This window comes from Sus scrofa, chromosome 13 (assembly GCF_000003025.6).
Source record: "Sus scrofa isolate TJ Tabasco breed Duroc chromosome 13, Sscrofa11.1, whole genome shotgun sequence".
Taxonomy (NCBI): Eukaryota; Metazoa; Chordata; class Mammalia; order Artiodactyla; family Suidae; genus Sus; species Sus scrofa.
In genome coordinates this window covers 75,426,932-75,454,826 of record NC_010455.5, presented here as the reverse complement: position 1 = coordinate 75,454,826, position 27,895 = coordinate 75,426,932, and the positions used below count along the sequence as shown (strand labels likewise).

The 27,895-nt window shown below is 46.4% G+C and overlaps 2 long non-coding RNA genes across 2 annotated transcripts; one reads left to right on the top strand and one right to left on the bottom strand.

The window, feature by feature from the left end:
• On the top strand, nucleotides 1,425-27,895 carry LOC106505688. The gene is made up of 3 exons (XR_001300331.2): nucleotides 1,425-1,627; nucleotides 12,361-12,495; nucleotides 27,422-27,895. It is a non-coding gene; the product is annotated as an uncharacterized LOC106505688 (long non-coding RNA).
• Nucleotides 4,008-5,809, bottom strand: LOC102157642. Its single transcript, XR_306938.3, has 2 exons — nucleotides 5,703-5,809; nucleotides 4,008-4,803 (listed from the first exon to the last, which is right to left on the bottom strand). It is a non-coding gene; the product is annotated as an uncharacterized LOC102157642 (long non-coding RNA).

Sequence of the window (27,895 nt, the reverse complement as noted above, 5' to 3'; positions counted from 1 at the left end):
TCTTGCTTTTCTTATTCATCAATATCTAATGAAAATTTATCAATTGCCCTATTTCATTCTTTTAAATGGCTGCACTTTGAGTAATATGAAAAAAAAAAAGGTTGCACAATATGCCTAGGTATGGATGCACCCTAACTTATTCAACCTATAAATGAACAGTCACTTCGATTCCAATTTTTGGACACTATGGACAATGCTAAAATAATTATCATTATCTTGTACAGATATTTGAGGACAGATGATAAAGAATAGACTGGCAGTAAAAATATCTTCATATACTTTATATACTATATTTGTATACCATATATACTGTATTTATATACTCTAGTATGTTACCTAAATATATATAACATATGTTTATACAAGTTTTATCAAATTCTTAATTTATATAATAATTTAATTGATCCAAATTGATTTTTTTTAGAAAGGCTATAAAAATGAACATTTCCACTAACAATGTATGTGAACACCCCTCCTCTGTGGATCTATGAGCAATAGATACTACAATCCTTTCCATTTATTTTTCAGGTGGATTTAATTACTTTGCTAACTACTAGTGATTTTTCATATTTTTTTGGTTCTTTAGAATGGGTCTTGAATAAATTGCCACTATTTCTATTGGATCATTTATCTGTTCCTTGTCAGTGTGTAAAGATTCTTTGCTCCTTTTGTCCTGGTTTATAAACAGTCTTCAAATCTCTTTATCTGTTGTCTTTGTGTTATCTTTTGCCACACAGAGTTTAAAATTGTAATCTAGTCAAATATGTTCATCTTTTACTTCATAACTTCTGGGTTTCTTGTATTTGTTAAAGTTTTCCCCCATACCAAGTCTTCATAGTCCAAGAAGGCTGCTGGAGCTCAAGCCATCCAAACTGTATTACAGGCAATAGTATGGAGAGAGGGGACAAAAGGGCACTCGACCTCTCTTTGAAAGACACTTTCCAGAAATTTCTACACAATAATTCCACTTACATGTCATTGCTATAATTTAGTGACATAGCCACAGCTAGCTGCAAGGGGAATATTGTCACAGCCATCTTCGGGAAATGCAATCTGCCACACCCACACTTAGAAGCAAGAGTGCCCCTTTCCTGGCATTTAATAGACAAGCAGAGACCACACACTGCCAAGAGTGGGCTGGAACATGGAAACCCACTTCTGAGGAGAGAAAGAGCCTCTCTCTTGGCCCCACACTCAAGACAGTCTGCCTGCTAAGTCTGGAAGGCCTCAGCTCTGAGGCTTGTGTGAACATAAGCCAGAGGCCACAGCCTCTAGAAGTGGCACTGCTGCCTCAGGCTCCTCTCCCCTCAGGGACCTCCCCAGAGGATGGGCCCGAGGTTTGCTGCTGGGCAAGAGATAGTCAAGCCTGCTGGCACGAAGGGCTGATGGCTTCTGAACTCTGGGAAATACCACTAGGCATTTCCTGGCAGATGGGGGCTTTAGAAAATTAAGTATAATTCATGCCAATCTTTGGGGTGTGTCTGTGCCAGAGTGAAAACATAACACTGAAAATACTTTCTCACTCCCTTACCAGGCCAGAGAGGGACCAGCCACAACCCCTCAGATGTTTCTTGCAGGTTTTCTTCCTACAGTTATGCTTTCAGTTGAGAAAGCACCAACAGAAGAGGTAAGTCAACAGGGAACTGCTGCCTGAGAAGAAGAGAGACTCAGGGGTTTTAGTTTGGAAGAAGCTGGGAAGCAAGAGACCTGGCATACAGGGTGTGGGTGATGCAGATCCCAGTAGGCAGAGCTGCATGCAAAGGCCGGTTCCAATGGGTCCTCTTCTCTGGGTGTCTTTAGCTCCCAGAACCTTAGTTTCCCCTGTAGATAAAGTGGGCATGGTCATCCTGGCTCTGCCCCTCTTGCAGGCATTGAGAAGGGGGTTGATTTGGGGAATTCTCCGTCTCTTATAGGTCAGAAAGCCCACAATTGGCTACAATATATAGCCCAGCATGCTCTACCACAATTCTCTTGCATTTTAAAAATATCTTTGAGAAAATTAAACAACTCTTACATGTTCACTCTTAAAATAACCAAAAAACACACACAAACAAACAAACAAAGGGCCATAAAAGAGAGGGGATAAAAGAGAGAAGGCATTTAACGTCTTGGCATAGCCTCTTATAGTTTCCAGTATCAGGATATATTTTTAATAGGACCATACTTTATTCTACAAACTCCTATTTTTCACTGAACAGTATACCAAGAGTTTCTTTGTATGTCAAGAAGGAAACTTTCCTGAGATATTTTAATGCTTGTATGATATTCTGTCCATGCTGTATTCAATTCTGAACCCCTGATCAGTCTTACTGATTTTCTTTTCACTCAGACTACAGTATGGCCCAGCGTAGAGCTGTACTCTGCTACAAATCTTTTTTTAAAATTCTGCTTTTGGAGTTCCTGTTGTGGCTCAGCAGGTTAAGAACCTGACTATTATTCATGAGGATTTGGATTCAATCCTGGCTTTGCTCAGTGGGTTAAAGGATCCGCCATTGCCGCAAACTGTGGTGTAGGTCATGGCTGTAGCTCAGGTCCTGTGTTGCTGTGGCTGTGGTGTAGGCTGGCAACTGAAACTCTGATTAGACCCCTAGTCTGGTACCTTCCATATGCCCCAGGTACAGCCACAAAAAGAAAAAAATAAAAATAAAATTCTACTATTTTGTTCACCATGGATTGATTTTTTTTATTTTAATTTTATTTTTTTTCTTTTGTGGGCTACTCCACAGCATATGGAGCTCCCCAGGCCAGGGATCAGAACTGAGCTGCAGTTGTGAGCTACACCCCAGCTGCAGCAATGTCAGATCCTTAACACGCAGTGCTTGCTGGGGATCGAACCTGCATCCTGGAGCTTCAGAGCTGCCGCTGATCCTGTTGTGCCACAGTGGGAACTCCTGATTTTTTTTTTTTTTTTTTTAATATTTCATGGGAGTTCCCATCGTAGCTCTGTGGTTAACAAACCTGACTAGCATCCATGAAGACGCAGGTTCAATCCCTGGCCTTGCTCCATGGGTTAAGGATCTGGCATTGCCATGAGCTGTGGTGTAGGTTGCAGACATGGCTTGGATCTTGAGTTGCTGTGGCAGTGGTGTAGGCCAACAGCTCCAGCTCCAATTAGACCCTAGCCTGGGAACCTACATGTACCATGGGTGCAGCCCTAAAAAGACAAAAGACAAAAGACAAAAAACAAAAAACAAACAAAAAAAAAAACAGTAAAATACTATTCATCTTGATTATGGCATTTTCCCCTAAGATTCCCAATCTTTCTAGTTCATTTGTCTCTGTATTTACAGCCCCCAGCACAGTGCTAGACACCTGATAGCATTCAATAAATAGTTGTTAAAGAAAGAAAGAAAGAAAGAAAGAAAGAAAGAAAGAAAGAAAGAAAGAAAGAAAGAAAGGAAAGGAAAAAAGAAAGAATTGGTGATTAAAGGAAACACTACAATGAGCAGTTCTTGCAGGGATGGGGATCAGGAGAGAAGGGTGAGAGGGGGAAGCCTCGCTGGAAAGGCCAGCACACCGCTCACGTGTCCACCACACAGAGCCCAGGAGAGGAGGCAGCCCAGGTCATGTGGGCACGGGACAGCTCTCTGGTGGCCAAGGGGTGTCCTCTCCCTACACGTTCAGCCCAGGCCCATCTGGAGCCCCCTGAGGCCCCACCACATCCCATCAGAGCCATGACTACTCCAGCCTGGCCCTGGCCCAGATAGCTGGAACCAAAACACCGCCAGGTTCCTGCTGTGAAACAAGCATATGCTCATGCAGAAGGACACACACCCGGCCCCAAGAGTCTCCCTCACACAGGCTGAGTCAGGAGCTCACTCTGACACTGGGCTGCAGGCCTGCTGGCTGGGACCCTTCTCCTGGGGTGCCAGGACTGTGTTCCCAATGTGGAGCCACCTTGCCACAGAAACAAGGGAGTTTCCCAGCCCTAACCAATGCATAGCATTTTAAAATAACAAAGCCGGAATCGAAGAGAGGAAATTCTAAGAACATGAAACAAGCCAGAAGAGCAGGGGACGGGTGTTTATTTTCCATTGCCTGCCTGGTCCTCTGCCTCCCTTTCCCTACCCCAAAGGCTGGGGGAGGGGTCCGGATTCAGATGTCAGCACCACAAAGCTAGAGGAAACCCATCTTCCTGTGTTTGCCAAGGAACAATGCCGGAGAGGCCATTCCAAGGCCTGTACCTTTCCTCTGTACAGAAGAATTTAGGTCCTGGTGCATTCCTGGGAGGGAGGCTGAACAAGGAATTTCTGGATGTAAACATTCTTGTTCCATCACTCAGGGATGTTTGTGATGCACTGGCTATGATTCTGGGTGGCCTCCAGTACTCAGATCCACACTGACCCACAGCAGGTGATGGTCCAACAGTGAATTTGAGGACTTGGCTCCACCCCCACACTCCCACCCCCACAGTCAATCACCTAGAGTCTGGTCTCATCTGCCTCCTCAGTCTCTAGGTCCTTTCTGTTCTCCCCCTCTTCAGCTCTTATCAGGCTCTTATCACTCCTTTTCTGGACCATTGCCCAAGTTCAACCTTCCTGGTCCTGACCCTCCCATCCTTGCTCACAGGCCATCTTCTCACAATGCACCTCCAGGGTAGGCCCTTCTCTGCCCCCGGTCTTCTGCATTTGCAGCACCAGTTGCCCCAGATGTATTCCACAATCTTCATGATGGCCAACCATGCCAGTGTCATCTCCTGCTTGCTCTCCTCCTCAAACAGGGAGGGATAAAAAACCAGGAAGTTCCATCCTTCAGTCAGGCTGGGATGAAAAGCTGGACAGCTGCCCTTCTCATAAGAAACAGCTACTCCGAAGGGAAAGAGAAGTAGTCAGTGAAATCAGGCAGGATGTTGAAGACCATCCAGTGTTTACTGAGCACCTACTAGACACTAGGCACTATTGCAGATGCTTTATGGGCTTTATCTCTCAGTCCCCACAAGACTCCAGAGCATCATGCTGAGTCCTGATCCTTTTTACACTCCTCACAGGCCCACTACTGTGCCTCTTGCAGAAGGGGTGGGGGGAGCTTCATAAATCAACCAATATCATGGAGTCAGCTGAAGTGGAACCCTGATCCTTGCTGTGACTCAGCTGGCCACCTGGCAGGCACTTTTGGGGTGGGCAGATTCAGACCACATGCTCTTCCTTCAGCCTCCAAACACAAGGTTCCTTCTGTCTAGAAAACAGTTCTTTTGGGCTAATTCCTTTTGGCCTTCCAAGTCACTTGGCAGCTTCCCCCAGGAAGCCTTCCTGGATCACCATCGCTTGGCAGCTTCCCCCAGGAAGCCTTCCTGGATCGCCATCCCAATCTGGGTTATTCCTGTAGTCCCTCACACCCTCAGCTTCTTTGGTCTCTCTGAGTGTTTCAGTGACAGTCTCTAGGGATCAGAATGTCAGCTCCTAAAGGATAGGTAATGTCTTGTTCAACTCTGTGCTCCCAGAATTTAGCTCAGGGACTGGCCCAGAGCAGAGGTTCTGTAAATATTTGTTGAAAGAATTAAAAGCTTACTCTTGGGTATTCAGCCCCTCCCCTAGCTGATGAAAGAGCAACTAATCCCAAACTGGATCTTCTGCTTTTCCCTTCCTCTTTCCAGGCCTTGTTATCCACAATATGCCCTAAAGATGGGCAAATCTGAACTCTGCTCCTTGAGGCTGGTGTCAGAGAAGGTGGCTCCCATCTCCCCTTCCAGCTATAGGCCTTACCTTCTCCGCAACTGAGTGGACCACTTCGGGTTTCCCTCCATTTCTTTCTTTCTTTTTTTTCTTTTTAGGGACTCACCAGGGGCATATGGAGGTTCCCAGGCTAGGGGTCTAATGGGAGCTATAGCTGCCGGCCTACACCGCAGCCACAGCAAAGAGGGATCCCAGCCACGTCTGCCACCTACACCACAGCTCAGGGCAACGCCGGATCCTTAACTCACTGAGCGAGGCCGCGGATGAAACCCGCAACCTCATGGCTCCTCGTCATATTCGTTTCCGCTGCAGCAGGACGGGAACTCCGCCCCCCATTTCTAAACCACACTCGATTTCAAAACACTGCTACCCAGGGGCTGGTGCCGAGTCCCTGTAGGCCTGACAGCCTTCAGGACTGTCAGACGGACATGTTGCAGGTTCTGTGGGGGTAGCAGAGACAAGGCCTCTCCAGGAGCCGCTGCCAGGCGCTCTCTGATGGGAGGGGACCGAACTTGTGCGTTTAGGGTGAGCAGTGAACACCCTGTTCACATTCCAGCGCTGGCCGGAATGCGGACAGGGGACGAGCCAAAGGCCGCATTCCTCTGGCAGCGGCGGGAATGCAGTCCAGGCTCTGCCCCGCCCCAGGCCCCGCCTTCCGGACTCCGGACCCCAGTCCGAGCGGGCGCCCCCTGGCGGCGGGGACGGCTGGAGGCCGGACCCTCCGGTCCCCGCCCCCTGCCCCCCCCCCCCCCCGCCGCTCTCTGCGCCTGCCCGCTTCCAGCCTTTTGGATCCAAGAATCCCCTCCTTTCTCTTCCCCGGAAAGCTTCCAGCTTCCGGCACTGATTAGGACTCCGGAGCGCTTTGTTGCTTCCTTAGCAACCTCGCTCCACTGTTTCTATTTTTTGTTATTTGCTGCCAATCAAACCAGGTAAAAGCGAAGGGCTCCGTGGAGCCTTAATACAAAATCCTAACTCCAGGGCGGCTTCCTCTCCTGGCTTCCCATCCTGTACCCCGGCAGCCAGCCTGCAGGAATCTCCCGCCCTTACGTGTTTTGTCCTCCTAAGAGGCAGCATCAGAGCCACAGAAACCTAGATGAATGAGCTGCAGGCCTCATCCCGGCCGAGTCACCAGGTGTCCACACCGCGACTTCCCGATGCTCCATTGAGGGCTTAGGGGGCAGAAATGTAGCCTGTCCCTAGTTCCTGTGGCCCTAGATGGAAACCGGTGAGAAAATGGGCCAAGTGGGTTTATAGGTGTGCCCATTGGCCCTCACTGGATAAAGCACCGCTGCCTCATAGCGAGGATCCCATCAGAACTGCTGATGGGAGTTGAGGCCCCAAAGAAGTGAAAAGCCACTGGACCGAGGGTTACTACAATGGTGTAGAAACCACACATGCACACACACAACTGCACCAACATCAAAACATTACCAAAACAGGTAAGCAAAAAAGTACTTTTACCCTGAACCAGAGCTGGGCTGTACCTATTTAAGTCACTTCCACCCTCTAGGGACTTGAAAGAGATGCCTGTTTACTGACTCCTGCATGAGGGACCAGGCAGCTTGTCTCCCCAGATACCTGGTCACCATGAGTGGTGGACAGCGCTGGGCAAGCATGGGCTCATACCCACTTTCCCAGCTTGTTGTCAGGTGTCTTTCTTAGTGGGGAAGAAGCTGCAGCCTAACACTGTTTGCATGTGGAAATTTGCATGTTTATCTGCCCACAACATTAGGCACTCACCCTGTGATTTAAGTGACACCTGGGCAGCCAGCGATGAAGCAAGGCATGCCTGGAACTTGCGTTGCTCACCATCAGGGAGGGTTGAGACTGTTGCCAGGAAGGATGGGAAAGCAGAAGCCGAATGCTCATTAGCCAACACCTCAGCTACTGGAAAGGAGCGGGATTGGAGGTCGGCCTTGAGAGCTGGCTCATTGCTGGGTTGGTTTCTTGGCCTCTAAGAGAAGGAAGATACTGAGGTCCTTCCTACCTGGCCAGGAGATAGGCTTAGACTGACAAGGTGGCGAATGGCCCTGCAGCCCTGGTTTGAGACTATAGCCCTGGCTCCAGATCTGCCTCTTCCCCATGACACAGAAAACTGACATTTTAGCACCCCTACAACCACCACCCGGCAGTTCATCAAATGGCAGTGCCAGGGCTTTGTCTCCATGGGTGTGAGGGTGCTGGAGGTGATCATGGAAGACACAAGAGAAGCCCCAGGGATGAGTCTGATCATCTTACAAACATTCACTGAAACCAGGCCCTACCCCAGGGAGACTTACTGTTTACCAGGGGAGGCAAACACTAGCCTGGCCAGTAGGAGGCAGTGTGATGAGTAGAGGCTGGCTCAGGATGGGGGAAGGGGCTGGGGTGGGTACCCCCGCACCTTGCAGAGAGTGGGCAGAGTGGGTTTTCAGGGAAGGACTGTTCTTCAAGGCTGAGGCTGGCTGGGGGGAGTGGGGCAGGAGGAGGATTCCGCCTGAAGAGGGAGCTCTAATTCTTGCCTCTACTCAAATCCTCTCTTTAGTATTCTGGGGCCCACATGCATTGCACTGATTTTGTGCTGAAGAATCTCCATGGACTTTAGCGGTGATGCGGTTAGACTGGACGGCCTTTAAGCCTTGAGCTCTGAAGACTCTTTCTAAAAATGAGTGGGATTGTATTTCCCACTGAGCCCAGGCAGGGATATGATTTCAGCAATGATTTGCCCCAGAAATTCACCCCCTTCCCACAGAGTTACTTCAAGCCAGGGCCCCCTTGACTGTCGTCTCCCTCCCCACAACCCCTGTGAATCCAGTATGTTCGGCAGAACTGGGCAGGCATGGGAGTTCCTGTCATGGCTCTGCATTAACGAACCTGACTAGGATCTATGAGGACGAGAGTCGATACCTGCCTTTGCTCAGTGGGTTAAGGATCCGGCATTGCCATGAGCTGTGGCGTAGGTTGCAGACGCGGCTCAGATCCTGTGTTGCTGTGGCTGTGGTGCAGGCCTGCAGCAGTAGCTCCGATTTGACCCCTAGCCTGAGAACTTCTATATGCCTCAGGTGCAGGCCTAAAAAAAAAAAAAAAAAGAACTGGGCCAGCTCCTGTCTCTGGAGCGTCCATACCCTTAGGTGAAAGGCTGACACCCTCCCCACCCCAACCTAGAGTCTCACTCTACCCTCGGCCTTAAAATCCACTGAAGTTTACCAGGCTTTACCTCCTCCACATTGAGAAAAATCAACTGAGATAATAAACCCTTTGGAAAACTATATTTTTCCGAACATAGCATTATAAAGAGGAATGTTTCTTAAATATGAGTGTGCTTTAGAATCACCAGATAGGGAGTTCCCATTGTAGCTCAGTGGGTTGAGAACCCGACACAGTGTCCATGAGGATGTAGGTTTGATCCTAGGCCTTGCTCTGTGGGTTAAGGATCTGGTGTTGCCATGAGCTGCAAGGTAGCTTGGAGTTGTGGCTCTGATCCCATGTTGCTGTGGCTGCAGCAATTCAACCCCTCACCCCAGAACTTCCATATGCCATAGGTGTGGCTGTAAAAAGAGAGAGAAGAAAAAAAAAGAATCACCAGTTAGTGGGAATGGGTGAAAGGGTTTATTTAAAATGTTTTTTCCTCAGTCCACTCCTCACAGATTCTGAGTCAGTAGGACACAGATTCTGTCTCAAGTGGGACATAGGACTCTGCACGTGTCCTAAGGATTGTCCCGAAATCGTCCTAAGGATGCCATTGATCTCGGGACACAGATGACCATGCGTTCAAGTCCACTTGGAATGAACTCTCCCTCTCCAGAGATTTTGACAAATCCTTCGAGGGGTTTTTGGTTTTTTGTTTTGTTTTTTTTAAATCTCGTGCCCCTGCAAGGAAGAACATAGGGACTGGGGCCAAGAGGGGGACCTGTTGTGCAGGGTGGGGAATGTGCAGCCCACCAGGATGGACCCTCGGGGCGTCCCGTAAAGTCCTTGGTGAGCGTGGAAGAGGGCCACACACAGAGGCTCCCACCTCCTGCTTGTGTTACAGGAATTGGGCACTCATGAAGCAGACCAAAACCTAACAAAACCCACTGGATTTGAAATGCCTCAGCTGGAATCTGAACCAACCCCAAAGGGTCATAGTTCCAAAGTCTGGCCCTCGAAGCAGTGTCAGCAACAATCTTCACAAAACCCAATGCGTGGGCTCTTGGCCCCCAGTAAACTCTAAGAACTGTCGAGACAAAAACAGTGGACTGTTGGCTGCAGCACACACGAGTGATCTTCAAGCTCTTTTGATCCAGGTCTTGGTCTCCAAACAGTTTTCTACATGCACCCCTGAAGGGGTCCCTGATACACCATATGGCTGGCTGTACTCCTACCCCAGTACTACTGATCTCAAGGCCCAGTGGTGTTTATTATTATAACAGAGCTCACCATAAACATTTGATAGAACTTCAAATGCTTTTGAGAGGTTTGAGTTTGGGAGACCGGAGTCTTATCAATTCGGAATAGACTCTCATTGTTTTTATGTCCTGAGCAGCTAAGAGCTTGTATGAGGTGTGGGGTGACCACTCAATCATTTCTCTTTCTCTGGTCACTTGTGAGATACTGTCTGTGTGACCTTCAGACCCTGGTTCTTCATAGGGAATTCTTTTCCTTTTTTCCTTTTTTAGCTGCTTCTGCAGCACATGAAAGTTCCCTAGGCCAGGGATTGAATCTGAGCTGGACTTGCAACTTATACCACAGCTGCAGCAGCGCTGGATCCTAAACCCATTGCGCTGGGCCGGGGATGGAACCGGAGCCTCCACAGAGACAAGCTGGATCATTATCCCACTGTGCCACATGGGAACACCCGTGGGAATTCCTAAAAAAGCAACTTGTTTGTGCTATAAGGATTAGGTTAGGTAAAGTACATAATACACTCCATAAGCCCATCCCAACAAGGACACACAAATCCTGTCACATAGGCCTTATTGACACAGGGCTATTTGACATCCATTCCAGTGAGTCACCACCAATTTGGCCATCAAATATTAGTGAAGCTGCATTCTTACTTGTAGATTAAAAATATAAGTTAATGCAGAATAAAAATTCTAGTATTTTTCTTTACTACCTCCAAGAGATCATCTCACATACCCAGTTTGGAGACCAGTGGTCTAACGATATCCACCCCCCCCGGGGGGGGGCCTACACCTCTGAAAGTGGCCTTCCTCATTCAAGAAGGGGACCCAGATTTCCCGTCGTGGTGCAGTGGTTAATGAATCCGACTAGGAACCATGAGGTTGCGGGTTCGATCGCTGGCCTTACTCAGTGGGTTAAGGATCTGGCGTTGCCGTGAGCTGTGGTGTAGGTTGCAGATGTGGCTCGATCCCACGTTGCTATGGCTCTGGCCAATTAGACCCCTAGCCTGGGAACCTCCATATGCCACGGGAGCAGCCCAAGAAATGGCAAAAAGACAAAAAAAGGGGGGGGGACCTGACAGTTGGCTAGGCCCCCAAAATGAGACAGGCAAAAATTCTGACATAGCACAAGAAACAGGCTTATACTTTGACATCTGCAGTGGCCAACTTTCCGTGCTCCCTTTTGTTTGTTTGGAGGGTAGGCAGGCTGAAGGCTGTGCTGAGGGCTGTGGTAAGATGGGGCAGGCCCCCTAGAATTTGCGGGACTCCCTTGGGCTCACAAGTTCAGCTCAGGCTGTGTTCCCTAGGGGTCAACCTTAGTCAGTGGGGGGACAGCGGCCAGGTTCCTGTCCAGAGTGTGGGGAAACAGCGGCCCCTGGTGGCTGAGACACACATCCTTTGTGCTGTAACATTTGCTGAATGAAACCCAGTTTGGGAGTTCGAGTGCTGGTTACACAGACATGGGTAGGATAGACCTGGCTTCCTATCTGGGCCCATCTGTGTGACCCCAGGCAAATTACCATCTCTGAGTCTTAGAGTGTTGCCAGGAGTCAATGAGATGTTGAGTGAAATGTTGTGAAGAGTGCTGAGCACAAAGGAAGAACAGCTATGATGGTCATGATGATGAATATTGGGGCTTCTCAACATCTAAAAGCACCTGGAGGATTTCCCGCTGTGCAATAACAGGATCAGCGGTGTCTCTGGACCACTAGGGCACAAATTTGATCCCTGGCCCATCACAGTGGGTTAAGGAACTGGCATTGCCACAGCTACAGTGCAGGGCACAGCTGTGGCTCAGATCTGATCCCTGGCCTGAGAACTCCATATGCTCCAGGGTGGCCAAAAAATAAAAAAAATAAAAGCACCTGGAAAATACCTCTGAGGGGTAGTCCCAGAGAGAGTGGGAAATCCTGAGCAGAAACTCTCACGTTTCTGTGCTAGAGAGACACAGATGAGCAGTGAATGTGTCCTGGACAGGGTGAGCATGAGCCCGGGAGTGTGCACGAGCATGAGCACAGCCACAACGGAAAGGCAGAGAGCTCTGGATCACACTCATTGCACCCACCCCAGAGGTGAGCAGTGGGGACCAAAGGGAAGCCAGGGTCACCCATTCTTCTAATCACACTCCAAAGCTCAACTCTGGGAAGAGGGTGGGGGATTATTATTCACACAATGCTTAGTGATCACCTGCTGTATGCTATTCAGGGTAAATGGAAGACACTATCACAAGACACTTTCAAAGAGAGATCGGAACTAAACAACAGGCATGTGGGGAGGCCAGTTTAGACTGATGGCCTGGGGACTAACGATTGTATTCCCTGCAGCCATCAGGACAGAATCCGGGGAAGTGCACCAGCCAGGCCCAGGCAGAGTGAGGATTCCTTAGCTCAGGTGGCCTGCCAGGGATGCATCAACACCCAGCTCTTGCCTGCACAGATGAAGCCAGGAAGATGTCTGAGGTACAGTCTCTCAATCACTCCTACCCCACCTCTGGGGCTTCATTCAATTAAAATTTGGTTCTGTTCAAATCTAGCAACCTCTGAGAGTCCCCCTCACCACCCACAGAAGGGTGTGCTGATGGAGAAAGAAGGAGGGGCTGGTGTTCCAAAGAGAGCTGCCAAGCCCCAGTGGGCCCTTCTGAGACTCTCAGTCCTTCCACAGTTCATTAAATTGAAGTATATCAAGGAGTTCCCTTCTTGGCTCAGCGGTTAACAAACCCGACTAGTATCCATGAGGATGCAGGTTCAATCCCTGTCCTCACTCAGTGGGTTGAGGCTCTGGCATTGCTGAGCTGTGGTGTAGGTTGCAGATGGGGCTCAGATCCAGCATTGCTGTGTCTGTGGTATAGGCCGGCAGCTGTAGCTCTAGTTCTACCCCTAGCCTGGGAACTCCCATAAGCCTCAGCTGCGGCCCTAAAAAGCAAAAAAAAAAAAAAAAAAAAAAAAAGTATATCAAAATACATGGACCACATCCTGCCCCTGATTCACAGACTTCTAGCTTACAGGGATCCATCCTTGTGAGCTCACGGTGCTTAGGACTTAATAGTACTTCTTCAACACCTGCCATGTCCTGGGCAGGGTTAAGAAAAGTAGGAGGAGGGAAGGAAGGGTGCTGAGGTCAGGGAAGGGTTTGTGCCTGGGTTGTGGAGTCTCCTTCCTCATGACTTGGTCTCTCTCTCTCCTACCTATGTCACCCCATTCACCCAGTTGGGGATACTTCGGGCCTGCCTTTGGCCCCCTCCTGTGTCTACCAAGCATGACTCACCACATACTCCTCTGCCCCCAGCACTTACACAAATGCAGGCTTCTTGGTCATATTTTGAACAGTGACACCCCTCCAGTATTACAACCCTCCTGCCATGGTCCAGTACAGCTGTGTATCTTGAGGGTGGGCTAGGGTGGGAGATGAGCTGAGAACCACTCACCATTGAAACGCCATCGCTGTAGAAACATTCCAAGCTCAGACAACTAGATCCTGAAGCTCCAAGTTGCTCGTCGCTGTGGATCCGTCTTCCCCTCTCCAGGCTCGACCCTCTCTTGCCTTTCATCTCTCCCTGACACCTTGATCCTGTTGTTTTTGGCTCTATCCTAAAATCTTTTTTTTTTTTTTTTTTTTTTTTTTTTTGTCTTTCCTGTTTTTTAGGGCTGCACCCATGGCATATGGAGGTTCCCAGGCTAGGGGTCTAATCGGAGTTGTAGCCGCCGGCCTACACCAGAGCCACAGAAATGCCAGATCTGAACCACGTCTTTGACCTACACCACAGCTCACAGCAACGCCAGATCCTTAACCCACTGATCGAGGCCAAGGATCAAACCGGCAACCTCATGGTTCCTAGTCAGATTCGTTTCCTCTGCGCCATGATGGGAGCTTCTCTATCCTCAAATCTCAAGTGGAAGAAAAACAAAGGAAGGAGCCAATCAATGGAAAAGGACTCTTCCTAATTCAAAAGTCTTTTAAAATTCCTTTCTGAGAGTTTAGAAGGCTTTAGTTAAAGGTACATGTAAAACTAAAGCAAAAAAAATTTTTCAAGTTAATTACTAATTTCAAGGGGAGGGGGGGACAAAGGAAACGTAACCACAGTAAAGCTCTATAACTCAGCCATGAACTACACTCCAATATTTATCTCCAAACTAACTAATGCTTTTACTGTTGAAGTATTAACTATTAAAAACAACTAAAAGTAGTTAATTATTATTACTTCAGGATGGAGAGAATGGCAGTGGGGCATGGAGATGGTGTTAGTGCTAAACCTTCATCTTCCGTAATAGGAAATCAAGGTGATGTCTAGAATTGAAAAATACAGATGTACCAGAAAAAAATAGCCAAGAAGTTTAGGAAAGGGTATCAGGATATAAGAAATTGCAGGACAGTGCTATCTATAAGTCATATTTTACCTATTCATGTTTAAAAAGCAAGTTGAATATTGGAGAGATAATGTTGAAAAACATTTTCTTTAAGGCCGAGTAAAAAGACCAACAGCTGGAAATTAGGAGATAAAAGTAAAATGACACAAGGACAAATGCAGATGTCCGGATGCAGGGGAAAAGGGAGAGAACACGGAGGGGAGAATACTGGAGAAGTATCCAAAGGACTTTTTCTTGAGGCAAAGAAAGACACAGGTCGTCTGAGAAAAGATCCACTGAGGCCAAGAACAAAAATGGGCAGTCTGGAAAACAAAATTCAGAAGGGCAATAAGCATAGGAAATGATATTAAGACATACATTCAGCTAAAGAAATACATATGAAACCATCAATGTTTTCCCCTATCCAGGCTGGCAATACTTAGAAAGCTTGATAATAAATACCTACTCTTAACAAGTCAGTATGGAATTAAGCACTCTGATAACCTGTTATTCAGAAGGAAATGTGCAAATTTTGGCAGAGCAGATGGGCAAAAATGATCAAGGTATAAAATATCTTTACTCATTATTCCAGCAATGCACTTGCATATAGTCATTAGAGTATGTCAAGATATCTATATTTGTTCAGAGGTGTTTACTTCAGTATTGTTTATAGAGGCATAAACCTTGAAATGATCTAAATGACCATCAGCAGGAGTTCCCCTGTGGTACAGTGGGTTAGGAATCTGCCTGCAGCGACTCAGGTCACTGCAGGGTGTGGGTTCAATCCCCAGCCAGGCAAAGTGGATCAAAGGATCCAGCCTTGCTGCAGCTGTGGTGTAGTTTGCAGCTGTGGCTGGGATTCAATTCCTGGCCCAGGAACTTCCATGTGCCACGAGTGTGGCCGTTTACAAAAAAAAAGGTTCATCAATAGCATACTGGTTATGTTACCAAGTCCAAACTCATACTGCTTGCCACATGACAAACCAATAAACAGAGAGATGAGTTGTTGGGGCAAGGAATAGTGACTTTCCAGAAAGCCAGCAGACTGTGAAGATGATGGACTAGTGTCTCAAAGAACTATCTTACCCGATTTAGAATTCAGGCTTTTTATACTAAAAGGAGGTGGTTGTTGTGTGATTGGTTGTTGCAAACTTCTTGGTGTTGGAATCTTTTGTTCTTGAAGCGGACCATGTAGGTCATGTCATGATGTCCCTGTAAAGTTCAAACAAGACAAATGTTATTTTCTATTCTGCAACTTTTTTTTTTTTTTAAATCTCTGCGAATGGAAGTATTATATACCTTTAAAGGTCAGAGCCTTGAGAAAGAGCTCTCCTGTGGATTTCAGGCTGTAGACAACACTCTGAAGTTGTAGCAAAAGCCACTGAATACAGATCTTAAAGTAAAAGAGACAGATCCAATATAGAGTCAGACTTGTTCTTCCCTATTACAGTTAGAACCATGATGGAGTAGAATGAAGGAAAGCTGACTCTATGTGGTGTACTTTTTAAAAAGTGAATACTAATTGCTAGTAGATACAGTTTTTTTTCCCTAGAAGGATAGATACCCAATGAACCACGGAGAAAGGGGAGGGGGAATGCACGTAAGGCCTGAGAAGATCTATACCTTTCATTTTTGTGCAATACAAACTGTTTCACTCTTTGCATGATATTGTATTTTTTCCACGCTTTAAAAATGTTAACTGGAAGAGTTCCTATTGTGGCTTGGCGGGTTAAGGATCCAACTAGTATCCATGAGGATGCAAATTCAATTCCTGGCCTCACTTAGTGGGTCAAGGATCCGGTGTTGCTGTGAGCTGTGATGTAGGTCACAGATGCGGCTCAGATCTGGCATTGCTGTGGCTGTGGTGTAGGCTGGCAGCTGCAGTTCCAGTTAGACCCCCTAGCCTGGGAACTTTCATATGCCACAGGCGAAGCCCTGAAAAACAGACCCCCCAAAAAGTGTTAACTTAGAATTTATTTTTATGGTGCTATTATTGCCATATTTGTTTTCCTCATAGTTCATTTTAGTATTAACCAAATAAATGTTTGCTTTGGTTTTGTGTTTTTTAAGGATCCCATTGAGGACTAGTGGGATGACTAAAGAAATACGACATTTCAATGCACTTGGGTAAAATTTCAAAACTTTAAACAGAAAGAGAGAAGTCACATAAGCTTATAGAAAGAAAAAAAAAAACAGGTTACATATGAAGAAATGAGATTTAGCCTGACATCAAGATTTTCATCAGATTTTGCAGGGAAATTAATTTGAATCTGGACTTCTATAGCCAGACAAATTACATCCCAAAGTGAAGACAAATTAAAGACATTTTCTGAAACCCAGGGGGTCAGACAATTTAATATTCAAGTACTGCCTATGAGGAAGGCAAGATGTACCACTAAAACAAAATAAATCAAAAAATAATAATAATAAGTGAGGAGTTCCCTTGTGGCTCAAAGGTAATGAGCTCAACTAGTATCCATGAGGACATGGGTTCCATCCCTGGCCTCACTCAGTGGGCTAAGGATCCAGTGTTGCTACAAGCCATGGTGTAGGTCCAAGGCGAGGCTCGGATCCCGTGTTGCTGTGGCTGTGGTATACACTGGCAGCTGCAGCTCTGATGCGACCCTAGCCTGGGAACCTCCATATGCTGAAGGTGAGGCTCTAAAAAAAAAAAAAAGGCAAAAAATCCCCCCAAAACATAAGTGAGATTAAAAAAAATAGAAGCTGAGTGTTAGAAGGCACATAAACACAGAAAAAGTATAAACTGATACTAGTTTGGGTTTGGATGCCTCAAACATTCTTCTTTGACCTACAAATGTTTAGTGGTTGAAAGTTATTTTCTGCTTAAGAGCTCTAGTCATACAACTTGATTCGGCAGCAAACAACATTTACACAATTGTAGCATCAGAGTTACATGTTACAAGAATATTATTCTTGTGGGATTTAATATTTTAGACTCAATCTGTAGACAAAATATGTAATGAAATGAACAGAACAGAATGTAAACATCAAAGCCTTGACAAGGCAAAGGGGAAAATGTATTTGCCAAAAGCCAGGGAGCTAGATTCTCTAAATTCCTTTAGCTACAATTAGTATATCAAAGCCAGTCCTGGTTGATTAGAGAGTAGGGTTCTATTAAAGGCATGACTGGTGGAAGAGCCTGGGCCAGATATAAAGAAAGTGGCTTCAATGCAGGATTAGAGGCAACTCTAGTGGCTCCTTCAGAGTTGATTTGCTTCGTTTCTTCCCAGGTCTCATTGGCATCCTGTGGTTGGCTTGGAATCAGCCATGGTGGGAATATGTACACCACAGATATTGGACAAACGCTATACATGAGGGCTTTTTATCCTTCCAGAGAGCCTATTGTTAAATATTAACCTACATATACCCATGGGAGAGTCTGACCCTTCTGGCCTGAAGGATTGTAAGAGGAAAAGGGAAGATGAAGGTGGTAGAGCAGGTGGTGAAGGCCACAGGGTTAGATGGGTCCTGGGGGACCCAGTGGCATTCTTAGTGAAATTTTCTAAGATAGAAGTCAGCAAACTTTTCCTTAAAGGTTCAAGTAAATAGAACTACCTCAAAACTATTCTCACTCTGCCGTTGCAGCTAAAAAGCAGCTGTGGACGACACCTAAATAATGAGCATGGCTGTGTTTCCGTGAAACTTTTATTTACAAGCTAGGTGGCCTGCCCATGGGCCATACAGTTTTGCCAGCTCCTAGTCTGAGATAAGCCCTCCAGGAGGGCACCTCAGATATGACCCAGGAAATGGCTTAGCACTCATGGCTGGAGGTAGCTGGGTAGCTGGATATTTAAGCTAGAGGTCCCATCTAAGGTTCCCCATGGCCTCCAAGTGACTTGTGGGGCATCCAGAAGTTTCTGTGTCCCAGGTGAAGGGACACAAATTACTATATCAAATAAATTCATGTTTGGTGTAAAACACAAATGAATTGTATTAAAAGCAATTAGAATACACATGTAGATGGCTTAGAATACACATGTAGATCTATTCTATGTAAATAGAGACCCAGGTTTATCTGAGCTTTCCTCTCCACCATTCCTAGGCACAGCTCTCATCCACATGGCCCAAAGTGGCTGCTGAAGCTCCACCATTATACCATCACATCCCCCAGGCAGGAAGAGGAGAGCAGAAAGGAGCAGCACTCCCCACCCTCAGTTTTGTGGCCACATGACTCTGCTCCTAGAAGGGCCCACACTCAGTTTAATCATCATGAAATTCTTAGTAATGTTATCTTTGAACTTGTATTTCGTAAATGAAGTCTGATGGGACAATGGAGCATGTCCAAGAGCAGAGGAGATCCATCCAATATATGCGTATGTCTTGGTCCCTGCAGCCCTCACTCTCACACAGCATAGGTAATGCCTGCCATGCAACCTCTGTTATTGATCAGGGTTCTTGGCCTCTTTTATCAATAGAAGTTGATAAGAGGCCAGACAAAAAATTCAGGCGAGTCTTTACTGGGGCCCCTGCTGCAGCAAGAGGGAGTAAAACAAGCAGTATTTTCCCTTGACGACTCGCTTGCTGGTTCCTTATATAGAGTGAAGGAAGGGACATGTCCAGAGCTTAGGCCAGAGGGGTGACATAGGTAGTTTGCCCACATCTTTGGCAGTGTTGTGTGCAGGGGGCATGCCTAGTACCCTGCATTTGCTCTTGGCTCTTCAGAAACAGCAGTTGGTTTTTAAGTCTTTTTGTATCTTCTTGTTCATAATTTTCCCCAACTGCCCATGCATGTAGTTATTTTTAGTCACTTATAGTTTCTTGTGTTTTGTTGCTTGCGATGTTTGTCCAGGTACAAGCACTGCAGCCGCTATAGCAAAGGGTCTCGGGTCGCAGGTCCCAGCCGATCTCACTTCCATGACATGCTTACCTCGTACTCCAATCTCTATTCAGAAAAGCCCCTATGCAAGCATTAATTTAATGCTCTGGATTCCTGTTTTGAGGTTGTAATTAATTTTTTTTTCTTTTCTTTTCTTTTACTTGCCTTTTTTTTTTTTTTTTTTTTTTTTTTTTGCTTTTTAGGGCTGCACCCGTGGTATATGGAGGTTCCCAGGCTAGGGGTCCAAGCGGAGCTGTAGCTGCTGGCCTCTGCCACAGCCATAGCAACGTGGGATCGGAGCCATGTCTGCAACCTACACCACAGCTCATGGCAACACCCCACTAGAGTGAGGCCAGGGATCAAACCCGCAATCTCATGGTTCCTAGGTGGATTCATTTCTGCTGCGCCACAATGGAAACTCTGGTTGTAATTAATTCTGACTTTGAAATTGTGCTTTGTGAGTAAAGTCCACTCACTTAGAGGATGCTCAGCATGCATGCCTTCCCTTTGCACATGTGCCAGGAGCACAGAATCCAGGGGACCCACAAGATGTGGGCTTTTAGCAAGACTCAAAGTGAGCACAGGTAAGCATGTTATGTCCATGACCGAGTAAGCAAGAGCCTACAGCCCTGAGGCCACACTTTCCATTAGATCCAGAACTTGCTTGGAGTTCCCTTGTGGTGCAATAGGAGGGTGGGGTTAAGGATCTGGCAGCATTGTCACTGCAGCGGTTAGGGGCTCTGCTGTGGCTCAGGTTTGATCCCTGGCCTGGGAAGTTCCACATGCCACAGGTGCAGCCAAAACAAACAAACAAACAAACAAAAAAAAACCCAACAATGGCAAACAAAACAAACAAATATACAAACAAACAAAAAGCAGAATTGCTTCAAATGCAGAAAGAAGGCAGTGAAAATTTAAGAAGCACAAACAACCAAGGAACCCTACTGTATCTTTCTTACTTGTATCACTTTCCTATATTAGTCAATCACTCTGAAAATGATGACAGGTTTTCCCCTGTGGCTCAGCAGGTTAAGGATCTGGCATTGTCACTGCTGTGGCTCTGGTCACCGCAGTGGCATGGGCTGGATCTGGCCATGGAACTCCACATGCCACAGGTGCAGCCAAAAGGAAAAGAAAAGAATGACAGATAAATTAGGCAACCCAGGGTTCCTTTACTGTGCAGTCCTTCTTCAACCATCAGTAGGGTGAAGGTAGAGTGTTGGTACAATGTGAACATATGAAGAAGTAAAATCAAAACATTGGTTTTATGCAATATTTCCAGTGTTTAGTATGAGTAAAATACAAATGCATGCATGCATGATATACAAAATATAAATTGCATAATTTCTGTAATTTGACATGTGACTTAAATGCTCAAGTTTGATTTAAAATCGGCATTGCACAATTTAGAGACAAATGGTAAAATTCATAGTAAGAATTTTTAAGTAAGTAATTCTTCTTTACTTAAAAACATTAAGGAGTTCCTGCTGTGGCACAGTGGGTTAAGAATCTGACTGCAGTGACTTGGGTCCCTGAAGAGGTACATGTTCAATCCCTGCCTGGCATAGTGGGTTAAAGGATCTGGCACTGCTGCAGCTGTGTCTTGGATTCAGTCCCTGGCTGGGAACTTACCTATGCCATAGGTATGGGCGTTAGGAAAAAAAAAAAAAAATTAAATAGCAAATCAAAAACACCACGACAAATCAAAAGAAAGGAAAAAACTAGTACTTCCTTTCCTGCTCTTTGAACAGGAAGGCACTAAGTCCTGTAAATTATGTAGCTGACCCTGACAGCACATTACCCCAGTCTCAACTCTTGGGTTAACTGCCAGGGGCCAATGTCCCTCTTCTGAAAGAGAGGAGTAGAGGACCAGAGGACCTGTTGTGTTGAGGACCCCTGCCCACAAACTTCAGTGGATACAGTAAGGGGTCTTACTGACCGGATCCCCAGATGGCCTCTTGAAGAAAGGGAGAGGCACAGAGCTCAGTGAGTTTTTCAAGAGACCGCAGAAGTCAACCACACGAGGGAGTTCAACTCCAAGGAGACTGAATACTCAGCCTGAAAGGAGTCTGTTCCACGTGGAGAGCAGGGTGTAGTGTTGAAAAGCAAGGCCAGGCTTCCCCACCTCACAGTAGGGTGGGACTGTCGAGGGAGAGCTTCAACTTCTTGGCGGAGCTCATGGCGTGTGCACTTCTGCAAGCCGGCTACCCTGAGTGCAAGGCACTTTCTGGCTGAAATAGGCTCTTTCGTACTCCTCTTCCTTCACTCCACCCTCTAGTCCGTAATCCCGGTCACCTGACTAACGTCTTACTTTTCTACACCCAGCTCAGGTCTCTCTCTGCAGGAAACCTTCCCTGACACCCAGCCCTCCCTGGCTCCTCAGAGCACTCATTGCAACCTGTGACACCCCATGTCAGAGGAGCAGTTTGAGTGACAGCATTTGTACTGGAGCCTCAAGGCTGAAGTGGAGGCCTTCCTGCTGCTCACTTACTGTCTTTGAGCCTATTCCTCCATATGGAAAATGGGGTCAACATACCAGACCCATCAACCTTAGAGATTTTTTTTTTTTTTTTGAATTTAGCATGTGAATGGGTACTCTATCCAGTACATAATTCACAAAGTATATAAGGGCGCATAGTGAAAAGTCAGTCTCTTTCCTTCTCCTCTCCTCCAGACTCCAGATGTCTTCTCCAAAGCTAATCCCTGCCACCTGTTCCTTTAGCTTCTTCCCATAGATATTTCATTTTCTTTAGGGCAAATACATGGTCCATCATCACCTATGCAGCATTCCAGGGGAGGAGAATGCACAACATGCATCAAACTATGGGGAAATATTACGCAAACCCCAAATGAGGAATATTTTGGGGTTTTTTGGCCTCCCTGTGGCATATGGAGATCCCAGGCCAGGGATCAGATCTGGGCTGAAGCTGTGACCTAAGCCACAGCTGCAGCAACTCCGGATCCTTAACCCGCTGTGCAGGGCCAGGGATTTAACCTGCATCCCAGTGCTCCAGAAATGCCACCCATCCCATTTTGCCACAGTGGGAAAACCAAGAAATTTTTTTTTTTTAAGTGGTAGTTACAAAACATCCAATATCACAAAACACAAAGAAAGGCTGTGGACATGTTCCAGAATTAAGGAGAATTGTAGATTAGATAAAAGCACTGTGTCCATGTTAAATTTACCAAAGTTCCTAAGTGTTCTGTGGTTATGTAAGAAAACCACTTTTTAAGGAAATAAACACTGATATATTTAGGAGTAAAGAGGCCATGATGTGTAATCATCTGAAGGATTCAGGGGGAAAAATGTGTGTGTATGTGTGTGTTTGTATGTCTATGTATGTTTACACAGGAGAGGGAGAGGCAGGGCACACACGACAGAGAAAATGGGGTAAATATTAACAATAGGTGAATCTGGATAAAATGTTGATGAATATTTTGTAGTATTTTTATTTTTTAAATTTATAGCTAAGTTTGAGATTATTTCTCCTAAATCTATGTCTAAGATTGAGATTATTTCTCCTAAAAAGTTGATGTTCATATCCATGGGTTCCATGTTTACAAATTCGTCTACCTGCCAAACTTTTTTTTTTTTTTTTAGGGCCACGCCCACGGCATATGGAAGTTCCCGGGCCAGGGGTCCAGTTGGAGCTGCAGATGCTGGCCTACACCACAGCCACAGCAATGCCAGATCTGAGCCAAGTCTGCAGCCTACACCACAGTTTATGGCAACGCCGGATCCTTAACCCACTGAGCGAGGCCAGGGATGGAACCTGAAACCTCATAGCTCCTAGTTGGATTCATTTCTGCTGTGCCACGACAGGAACTCCTTGACAAACTTTATTTGGAGCCCCACATCAACATTCCAGGATCTTTCGCAGTCATTTGCAGACATGTGCAGAACAGGGGCAAATCTGAGTTATCCAACGTGTATGTTCCAGGCTGAGGTCAAACAAGAGCAGTCCCCTGCCTGCTTCCTTGCTTCAGCTCAGCCTGTAAACATGTATCCTTTTTGCAATCTACCTAATGGCATGTTTTTTGAATTTTTTTTTTTTTTTTTTTTTTTTTTTTTGTCATGTCCATAGCATGCAGAGGATCCAGCGCCAGGGATTGAACCTATGCCACAGTAAAGACAACACTGGAAACTTAACCCCCTGGACCAGTTACCTCCCATGCTTTTTGTTGATAATTTTGTTGTTTAAAATGGCCTCTGGGAGTTCCCATTGTGGCTCAGCAGATTAAGAACCCAACTAATATCCATGAGGAGGTGGGTTTGATCCCTGGCCTTACTCAATGGGTTAAGGACCCAGTATTTCTGCAAACTGCAGTATAGGTCGCAGTTGCTGTGGCTGTGGATTCCACCCCTAGCCCAGGAACTTTCATATGCCTCAGGTGCAGCCCTAAAAAGCAAAAACAGACAAAAATAAAACAAACTGCCCTCCAATCCTTGTGCTGAAGTGCTGTCAAAGGATCCTAAGGGCACAAGAAATCTTTGATGTGCCTTACAGAGAAGATACATGTGCTGGATGAGCTTTGTTGAGGTGAGTTCTAGTGCTGTTGGCCATGAGCTCAGTGTTAATGAATCAACAATACATATTAAAAAAGATGTTTTTAAACAGAAACACACATACAATAATGTTGTATATGTGTTGATCAATGGATAAAAACCTTGTGACCAGAGCTTGCAGGAACATAACCCCATATTTCCCCTGGGAACAGTAGTTCAGCATCTGCTGATTCAATGCTTGCAGCAACTTTATAGAACCTAACTACCACAAGTAACAAGAATCAACCATTTCTATATATGTATTTCTAACACAAATGGTGGAATATAAAACACACTGTTCTGTGCCATATGAATATATTTAATATTCTTAGAGATCATGCTAGTAGTTTGCAGTCATTATTTATTCCTTTTTTTCCAATCAAGTGAATAAAACATGTTCTATGGAGGTTAGTCAGCTTCTTTTGCTAGCTACCCCAGTGCTCAGTCAATGGGTCCATGTAACCAAGTGGCCACAGTTTTGTGGGCATTTGGGTTTCTTTTTTTTTTCCCATTCTTTTGAACAGATGCCTGGTATTCCCCATATGGACGTGTCCTGCTTGATCTAACTAGTCCTCTAGTGATAGGCATTTAGGTTTTGTCTTTTCAAGATGTGACAATCCTGGAGTTCCCACCGTGGCGTGGCAGAAACAAATCTGACTAGGAACCATGAGGTTGTGGGTTCGATCCCTGGCCTCGATCAGAGGGTTAAGGATCCAGTGTTGCTGTGAGCTGTGGTGTAGGTCACAGATGCGGCTCGGATCTGGCATTGCTATGGTTGTGGCATAGGCCAGGGGCTGTAGCTCCAATTCTACCCCCAGCCTGGGAACCTCCATATGCCACGGGTGAGGCCCTAAAAAGAAAAAAAAAAAAAAAAAGATGTGACAATCCTGCTTAAAGTATCTCCATGGCATCTGTTGGCTCTTGGGATAAAAATTCGAGTCCTCAACTATCGCCTGCTAGACACTCTCACATGGCATCCTGGCACCTGCACATCTCCCCTCCAGCCATCTTTAACCCCTGGTGTTATCCACACTCCCTCCTGCCTCAGAGCATGTGCACAAGCTCACCCTTCGCCTGATAACTATCCTCTTCCTTCAAACCTCTGCCTCCCACCAGTGTACCTCTTTTGTTCACCCATGTATCACTGGGACCTGGCACAGAACCTGGCATATAGAGGATGCTCAATACCTTTGTGTTAAACAGCTGAAGGGATGAGACAGGAGGGCAAGGGGGGGGGGTGTGCAGCTGTAGGGATTATGTTTACATGGATCGTTCCTGACCAAACTCTTGGTCTCAAACATTTAGTGGAGTGAAAACTGTTCCACTGCCTTATTGTCTCCTGTCAGGCCCTCCGCTCATTAGCGCTGGAGTGATTTCTGTTGAACTTGACAAGTGATGATGATGGGAAGTCAGGAAGCCCTGGAGAGTGACCCTGAGGAGGTCACCATGCATGTCTGTGCCAGTTCCTCACCCTTGAGACGGGGGTGATAATGTCAGGATCTGGCTGTTGTGAGTAACACACCTTAAGACACATCACGGGGCTCTCGTCCCTCCCTCCAGCTCCAACTGTCTCTAAGGCGTTGCCCCCATCCCTCCAAGGATATCCTCAGCGTCTGGGCTCAAAACAAAAGCTCTGAATATAAAAATCCAGCACCAAGTCACCATCCCCCAACGGCTCTCTCTCACTCTTCCTCCAGCCAAGAAATACCTGCTGGCACCAAGCTTAAAGGGAAAGAACTGAAAGTGACAATCATCGCACAGTGTTTCCCCACTTCTCCGGGCGGGGGGGGGGGGGCTCACGCCCCCTGAGCAGGGAGAGGCAGACTCTTTCGGGGCTGGCACTGGACCTTTGGCTTCTTTCCACCTTCGAGCAACTAATTCTATTCTCGTGGTTTCTCTAAAACTATACGAAACTTGTGGTAAAACCCACATCCTTCCCCTATGCCAAAAGGCCCCCAGCCACATCCTCCCAATGACCACCACCCCTTTTCTTCTATTTTTGGTTGCAAGATGACTCAAACTAGCTGACATAAAAGGCCTGAGAGAGAGACAGGGAGAAAGAGAATACGCAGGGGGCCTCATACACCCAGAATCCATCAAACAAATTCTCCTCACCTACCAACCACCTCCCCAGTCTGAACCACCCTCTCTCACCTGGTTTCTTTTTCTTTCTTTCTTTCTTTCTTTTCAGCCTCACCCCCAGCACGCAGAAGTTCCTGGGTTCCCCGGCCAGGGATCAAACCCACATTGCAGCATCAACATGAGACACAGTAGTGACAACGTAGGGTCCTTAACACGCTGAGCCACCCGGGAACTCTACTCTCACCTGGTTTCTTGCAACATCCCCAGGTGATCTTCCTGCTTTCACCTCCATGCCCTAAATCTTTCTCCATGTACAGGGTTGCCAGATAAAATTCAGGACACTGAGTTAAATTTGCTTTTTGGACAAACAACAAGTAACTTTTTTATTATAAATACGTCACAAATATTACGTGGGATATACTTCTCCTAAAAGACTCACTAATCTGAAACACAAATTTAACTGGACATCAGGAAGTTTAATTTGCTAAATCTGGTAACCTTTTCCATGTAGCAAACAGAGTCATCCTGTTCAAATATAAATTAGCTCGTATTATCCCTCTGCTCAAAATCCACCAGTAGTGTCCCATCTCTGAGCAAAGGTCTTACCATGGTCTGTCTTCCCCTGTACTCCTTGTATCTCATCCCAACCACCTGGCTTCCTTGCTATTCTTCACGCTTCTCCCAGGTAGCCGCACTACTAGCTCCTTCTCCTTCTTTTCTTTCTTCCTTTCTTTTTTTGGCCACACCCGAGGTATGTGGACATTCCAAGGCTGGGGATCCAACCCGAATCACAGCAGTAACCAGAGCCATAGCAGTGACAACACTGGATCCTTAACCCACTGAGCCACCAGGGAACTCCTTCTCCTTTGGGGTTTTGCTTTTTCAGTGAGACCATCTCTGAGCATCCTTTGAACATGCACAGGGGCCACCCTACCTTCTGTCACCTCCCTGCTTTCTCCCCATCACATGGAGATGCGTCACCTTCTAACACACCACATTACACCAAGGTATCAGTTTTCTCTGTGTCTCCCACTAAAAAGTATGGTCCATGAGGGCAGGTACTACATTTTGTTCAAGCTGAGTATCCAGCCCCAGAATCCTGCTTGGCACAGAGTCGACACTCAATAAATATTTGTTCAGCCAGGCGTGGAACCCAAGGGCAAGAAGCACAGCCAGGAAAAACCAAAAACAAGGGGGTTTTGTTTTGTTTTCCTTTCTTGGCAGCCTTGCTCTAATCTTTCTCCGCTTACTCATCCTACTCAAGGCCCCCTTCAGCTACTTTCCTATGTCTCACCAGACTCCTCAGAGGCGCCATCACAAAACTAAGCAATCTGATGGGCTCAGCTCACCTCCCTCCTCCCTCTCTCTCTTTTTCTTTCTCTACCCCTTTCTCCCTCCTTCTCTCCTTCCCCATCTCTCTTGGCCACTGAACGTTTTTAATATTTTTAATGAATGAGTACTGTTTCTAAAAAGATACTTTATTTTTTTTATGTCGAGTGTGAAGAGGAGTGATCTGGGGGCTCTGGCAGCCAAGAGCAAATGCTGCTAAACATCTTCCTTGTGTCTTTTCCCTGCAGAGACTCACTGGTTCTCTGGTCTGCATTAGCCGGGAGAGGGCAGCCTTCACTCGGATAGCAAACAACTTCAAAATCTCAGTCCTGCAAAACAGAAATTTACTGCTCAGTATGATATCTGTCCAAAATGAATTGGCAGAGGTTCTGCAGCACCAAGTCTCCAGAACCCAGACTGATGGAGATTTTTCTGCATTGTAGCCCGGCCATCTGGTCACCCTCTTCAGAGCAGGGAAACAAAGAAATGGAGGGACCTGCCCTGGTTCTTAAATGCATCAGCCCAGAAGTGAGGACCAGCACGACCACTCACAACCCTTTGCCCACAGTTGGTCACATGGCTCCACGTAACGACAGGGGGACTAGGAAATGTGGGAGAGCATAGAGCTATTTGTTAAGAAGTAACTGTCCCAGAGTTCCCGTCGTGGCGCAGTGGTTAACGAATCCGACTAGGAACCATGAGGTTGCGGGTTCAGTCCCTGC